The sequence below is a fragment of the Urocitellus parryii genome, chromosome 11, assembly GCF_045843805.1.
Source record: "Urocitellus parryii isolate mUroPar1 chromosome 11, mUroPar1.hap1, whole genome shotgun sequence".
In the NCBI taxonomy this organism is placed as follows: domain Eukaryota; kingdom Metazoa; phylum Chordata; class Mammalia; order Rodentia; family Sciuridae; genus Urocitellus; species Urocitellus parryii.
In genome coordinates this window covers 80,680,464-80,687,304 of record NC_135541.1, presented here as the reverse complement: position 1 = coordinate 80,687,304, position 6,841 = coordinate 80,680,464, and the positions used below count along the sequence as shown (strand labels likewise).

Here is a 6,841-nt window from a genome sequence, read left to right as displayed (position 1 = left end):
AATATGATAAACTGATACTTAAGGGGAAATGTATAGCACTAAACGCCTCTATTAGAAAGGACAAGAGGCAACCAGGGTACACATCTGTATCCCAAGCTACTTAGGATACTATGGTGGGAAAATCACAAGTTCAAAGCCTGCCTGGGAAGGGGATGTAGTTCACTGGTAGAGTGTTTGCCAGACATGTGTGTGGCCCTGAGTTTAGAAATCAGTATTGCAAAGCAAAAACATTAATAAGAAATAAGCAAACAAACAAAATCCCTTGGATTTTTAGAGAATGAGCATATTTAGGTGCTGGAAATAAAAGCCAGAGAAAGTGTAAACAGAGTTACTAGTGCAGTTAAGGGCACAACCTGGAGGACCTGACTCTCTGGATCTTAGTAAAAGCTAAAGTAGATTACTTGCTGTTTGACTTTGTCTAAGTTACTTCACCTTCTTATCTTTGTTTATAAAATGAAGAAAATTAATGATAGCTCATATCTTTCTTATTATCTTGTCTATGTAACTTATGTTAATATATCAGTCCTTGAAACAATCCAACCTCCAAAGATCCCAACTCACTCTATGCAGATGAGAAAACCAAGCTTTAGAGAAGTTAAACAACTTCCTCATGGTCACACAGTGAGTAAGTGGACAAGTGGATAACAACAGTAATATGTGGTGGTGGTGGATATTATGATGATGGTAATAGTAGCAATTTTATATAGTTGTTTGGATTAAATTAGTCATTTTACACACATGCATTTAGAATAATGCCTAGAACAGGGTTAAGTGATCAATGAATATCATTTGTTGTTATTACCATTAGTTCTACCATGTAAACAAGGGAAGCCTAATACTTATGGTACCATAAGGTTTTTCATGAAAAAAGGAAAGCAGTAGCCAGCTCAAAGTAGAGAACTGAAGGGAAGTCATGGGGTCTGGAAACTAGGAGAGATCTTATTGAGTGGCTTTGCCAGAGTGGTGAGAGTGAAAGCCAGATGAAGGTGGTAATGACTAAGTGGGTGGTCAAAATGGAAAGAGAAAAAAGAGGTTACTCCTGACAGGACCAGGTTTGAGTTAATAACTATATGAAGGAATTTTGTTTTAGAATGGGCTGACAGATATCTCTGTAGCTTAAGTAGGAAAGATAAAGTGGAATACCAAAGAAGATAATTAATTACTGGAACAAGGTCTCATAACAGGTCTGAAGTGATGAGATGACAGGTAAAAGTAGAATGATGCCAGGAATGCCAGATTGTTCCCTTTTATCTGTTAAAAGTAAGACTAAGAGAAAAGAAATACAAAACTCCCAGAAACAGTACAGGGCAACGACAGAGTTGGGCTTTCTGTGAGTATATTTAAGCTAATGAAAACCATTTTTCATGCAATGTTTGCCAGATACATTGAAGTCCCTTATGTTCTTGAAAGAGAGGTGATACAATTTATGCCAATTACGCCTAATTAGTCTGAGCAATAAGATGAAGGCATAATCTAGAATTTGAGAAATTAAGATAGACTTGATGAAATTTGTACCATTTTAGTAAAATATGTAATTCTGACACTGTTAATCTGCTAATATTTAGGACAGAGGAGGTGAGAAACTGTTTTTGAAATAACAGTCAAAAGGCCAATTCCAATATTTTAACTATAATTGGAACATTTTTGAAAATTGTTATATATCAACTAGTTCAAAAGGCCTGATTGAAATATTTTTTTTGTATTTATTCTTTGCTAATCACATTCTAAAAATACGAGCTAAATTTTGAAAATCAACGGCTATTCCATATGTTCAAATCATACAATATCAAATCCTTAGCTTTAAGTAACTTACTACCTAAAGTAATGAAGGGAAGGTAAAATTTCCATGATGGACTCTGCCATGTTAAACAAGAAAGGTTTCAAGCTTCATTGCGATACCTAGAGCACAGAGAAATGAATCCTAAGAAAACCCAACTTACCTAATATCTAATGAACTGAGGACACATCAGTTATAGACAATACATGCCCATGACAACTTACCTCTCAAGATGAGCATAATGTCGAGAAAGAACGTTTTTAACCAAAAACATTGTTTTGCACTACACTCTGGACCCATCAATTTGGAAAAATATAACTTTGCATGAAGAAAATATCCAAAAGGCCATAGCCATTCCTGATAAAAGATAATTTAAAAGTAAAAAAAAAGAGAAAGAACTGTGAATATGTAAAACTATTTGAAAAATAACTACAAACTCAGAGAAAAATGAAATTCTTACAGATCCTTGGTGATAATTGAAACCTCTAGCAAGATTGTAGTTGTCATTGTCTAAGGCATTGTCATATATTCCACAGTAAACCATATCACTGCAAAATGATTGGAACTTAAGTTAAATAAAAGAAGCTCAGATATCATAGAAAGCATTAAAAACATTTCAATAGCAATGTTAAGAGAAATAATCATGTTATCTTCCAATTCATAGAATAAGCTCAGCATTAAAATATAATTTAACCTTAAATAAGTATATAATGAGTCCAGAGGACTTTATCAATGTGTTCAGGAATAATTAATAAATACTGACTAATATAAAAATATTAAATATTCAGGTATCTTGCCTTCCAGGAGTTAGCTTGACACTAACCATTGGTTTAAAGTCAAGTATTTCAAAAGGTCTCTAATATATGAATAATAATTAAAATGGCCATATAATAAATTGAATTACTAAATATTATAGATAAGGTTTTACTGGTTATAGATTATAAAGGTTGTTTTTCAAACTTCTCCATGATGTTATTTTAAAATTATATTTGGCATACCATCACACTACAAATAGCAATTCAACATACATTCTGATAGTATGTAGAATATATAACATATTTATGCAGCAAACAATATTACAAAATTATTGTAACAGAAAATACAAGGGCTATGTATACTTGATTTAATTTAAATACAAAGTTTTTTTTTAAGATAGATGTTGCCACAAAAATAAACTTTGTGTTTTAGTTTTAATCAGTGCATCTTAACTACTCTGAAAATATGAGAATCTCAGAATGTAGTTAAGAAAAAACATTCAAAATTTTGCATCTCATGATGGAAATGAGTACATAGTAAAGTAGGAAAATTCTTCAAAGGTGAGATTCTGTCATCAATTCATACAGAAAGCAAGTTAATAACAACTATCAAGTTTTAAAGAAAAATCATAAAGGAAAGACAGAAGGGTTATTAGAAACTCAAGAAAAAAACAAAGTTTGAAAGGACAAGAAATACATGATGGCATAAACCCAGGACTGTAAAAAAAAAATGAAATCATTTATGGATATAAGTAAAAAGAGTAGTATAATTAAGAAGAAAAGATGGATAAGACTAATATTGAGAACAGAATTAAATCCTCATCTGTCATCACTATATGTGAATAATACCTAATACTTACAATATCATAAAACAGCAGCATATACTTTTTTTAGAAATGTAGAAACAACTATTAGTAGAAACAATATAGAATATAATGACCACCTTTGAGGAGTAGAATTGAGGTGAAGAAAGGAAGCAAGGGAATGAATTATTTTTCTTTTTGTGGTGCTGGGGATTGACCCCATATAATGTTTTCCATAAATTCTCTTAGGTATATGCCTATGTGGTCCAAATTGTACAAAAATGCCCAGATAGATCAGATGATAATGATGCTTATTTCTAGATAAAGGGGTTTAAAGTAATTTTATGTTTTTCTCTCTATATATCTGTAACTTCTAATGTTTATAATAATCATTTACCACCTTTATGATCAGAAAAGTGCACATCAGAAAATATTCATGACATTAGTTTTATAAACTAAAACTCTAATTGATTATTGAATACAGAATAAGTCAGAGGCATTCTGAGTACTGATGCTTAATGAAAGTACAGATGACACTTTTAAAAACTCAATCTGAATGAAATTTTGGAGATGTTATCGATAAGAAAAATTGATAGCTGGTGTTAATATATTTGGATTAAATATAATACTAACAACATTCTTAATACTTAGATTCCAACTTACTCTGGATCTAAAGTTTTCATGCCAAGGGGACCAAGTAATTTTTTTTTCTGAGATCTCCAATGCTCTCCATGCTTTTTCTGTAGTAAACAGCTCAGGGGCCTAATGAATGTCAAAAACAAATATACAACTTTTTCACATCACAGAAGAATTACTTTCACCTACATACACACATCATCATCTTGAAAAAGAATGAATATATTTAAAAATACAGTGTGGGCAGAATTTAAGAGTAGATGCCTAACCAGATTTAATTCCATGAGGCTAACTGGGAAGCACTGTTCTAGGCCTTAGAAGTTAGGAAAATGTGTGGATATTCTTCAAAAATGTATTAGATGAACAGGAAGTTGTCATAGTTATTAGGAATATAGAACTCACTTCAACTCATGTAATTTATTCTTTATAATATTTACAAGAATTTCCTTTAAGGTGTATCTGAACACACTTTCTGGTTCTAGGAGCATAATAAAATGTAGAACAATATAATTACTTATGATACAGAGAAGAAGGAGAAGAGGATATGCATTAATTTTTTTTTTTAAAGAGAGAGTGAGAGAGGAGAGAGAGAGATAGAGAGAGAGAATTTTTAATATTTATTTTTTAGTTCTCGGCGGACACAACATCTTTGTTGGTATATGGTGCTGAGGATCGAACCCGGGCCGCACGCATGCCAGGCGAGCGCGCTACCGCTTGAGCCACATCCCAGCCCGATCTGCATTAATTTTGCACAGATTAATCAAATGTACATTGAATCAAAGCTGTCCTGTGTGCCTGTGTGTTTTTCATTCTACTGTAATTTATAATACCATGTTTAGTTATGTTTTTGACAAAATGGAAACAGCTAGGCAGGCATGGAGAAACACAAACCTCTATTTTATTGCCCTCATAGTTTAGGCAGAATTAAAAAAAAAAAAAGAGAGAGAGAGACTCTAGAATCCTTGGCTATACATGATTTATTAATTATCAATAAAAGAGTGTGCGAATTTAAGCTATTCCTAGTAATTCACTACTCCAGAAGTTCCCATCTAGCATGCTGAGGCATTGTTTGTGGCACAGATGATTGGAAATACATACATCTTTAGCTTTCAGGACAACTGGGTAGGTCAGGGTCTCATTGAAGAAGCTGGATTTGGCATAAATAGCAAAATCCAAGCACAGTGTCTTGCACAAATATCATTTTCTAAGTGTATTCAGGATGTGAAAAATACATCAGAAAAACACTTCATTGATCATCTTCCATTGTTTTCTATTTTTTGATACTGATTGGTAAATGTTAAAGGTGATAAGCAGACCTTTGTAATTATACAAGACTATATAAAACTAGCTAATAAGCAATATCCTTTTCTGCAGTGCAATGAAAACAGTAAAAAATAAAAAATAAAATAAAATAAAAATAGTAAATTCTATTACAATTTTGACAGTAACAAACACTTCTCTTACCACGACCATTGCTATGGTAAAATTAGGCCTGAGCTGGTAGTCACACCAAAGTCTTGAAGCTCCATAACTGTCTTTGTATATGCCACGTTTGTGAACTAGATTTGGATGCTTCTCATTAGAAACAGAAGGATCTTCTGAAACATGAAACAGTTTTTCAAAGTCGTCTTGTATTTTTCTGTTCCATTCTTCATATGAGACTGTTACAACTTTCCCTGGAAAATGATGAAAAGACATGGCAGTTTCAGACATTAAAAGCAATTCAAACCTCTAATAAGAGCCAAAAAGTCATATTTAGTACACTTATTACTTTTTATCTACTAGGAAAAATAAATTGGCCACTTTTTGAAAATGTAGCTAGCCTCAATTGAGATGTGATATAAAACATTTACTGTATTTCAAAAACTCAGTACTTCAAAAAATATAAAATAGTTCAGGAATAATTTTATATTGACTACATATTGAATAATATTTCACCAACATTATCTTAAATGAAACATAATTAATTCCATCCATTTCTTTTTACTTTTAACAAATGAATTAGAAAAATTTAAATTATTTTGTGCTGGTAGCTTTATATCATTTTACTACTACCTGTCCTTATCATCTCTGCCTCCTAAGGCTGTCCTGTATGAAAATTAAAAAAAAAATTATTGTGGCCACCTACAACTAAAATATATACATATATTTAAAAATATTTTTTAAAAAAGGACATAATTACTAAAGCACTTTAAAATAAACACTACCTTGCAGTGGCTGGGATTCCTCTGTTTCTAGCTCTGTCACTTTCTCCCATTTTATCAATCCATGTGCCACAATTTAAGCGATTTTCTCCATAAATAAATCCTGTATTGTCACCAACCCCTGCAGTTATATTAAAACCTAAAAAACCCAAAAGTTGTATAAAACAAATGTTCTATAACCGGTACATATTATATATAGCAAATGAAAATTAATATTTTATTTAAAATATTTATACAATTTATAGGAATATAATAAACCAGGACAACTATTCTAAAGATCAACTTGGTAATACCTTAAAAATTAGAGACTTAAAATTGAACAGTAATTACATTTCTTTCTAAATATACTCTAGGGAAATCCTTATTTCTGTGTACATGGAGATGCTTATAAGAATATTCATCAATACATTGCTTTTATCAGCAAAAAAATAAACCACTCAGTAGAGGAATGATTAAATGCTGTTTATATATTGGGAAACACCCTATATCATATAAAATTTAAAAAGTAGATTTATGTCAACAAAAATATCCAAGACAAAATGATTGAGTAAACAAGTCATAAAAGGAGATATATAATAAAAACTTTTTTCTGTAAAAGCTTAAAACATAGATAATACTAATGTATACAGCTATGCATGTCTATCTGGTCTATATAAAACTCATGAA

The 6,841-nt window shown here is 31.4% G+C and overlaps 1 long non-coding RNA gene across 1 annotated transcript; it reads right to left on the bottom strand.

The window, feature by feature from the left end:
- Positions 1-2,078: 2,078 nt before the first annotated feature.
- LOC144249062 (uncharacterized) lies at positions 2,079-4,092 on the bottom strand. Its single transcript, XR_013342133.1, has 3 exons — positions 3,999-4,092; positions 2,238-2,325; positions 2,079-2,134 (listed from the first exon to the last, which is right to left on the bottom strand). It is a non-coding gene; the product is annotated as an uncharacterized LOC144249062 (long non-coding RNA).
- Positions 4,093-6,841: the final 2,749 nt, after the last annotated feature.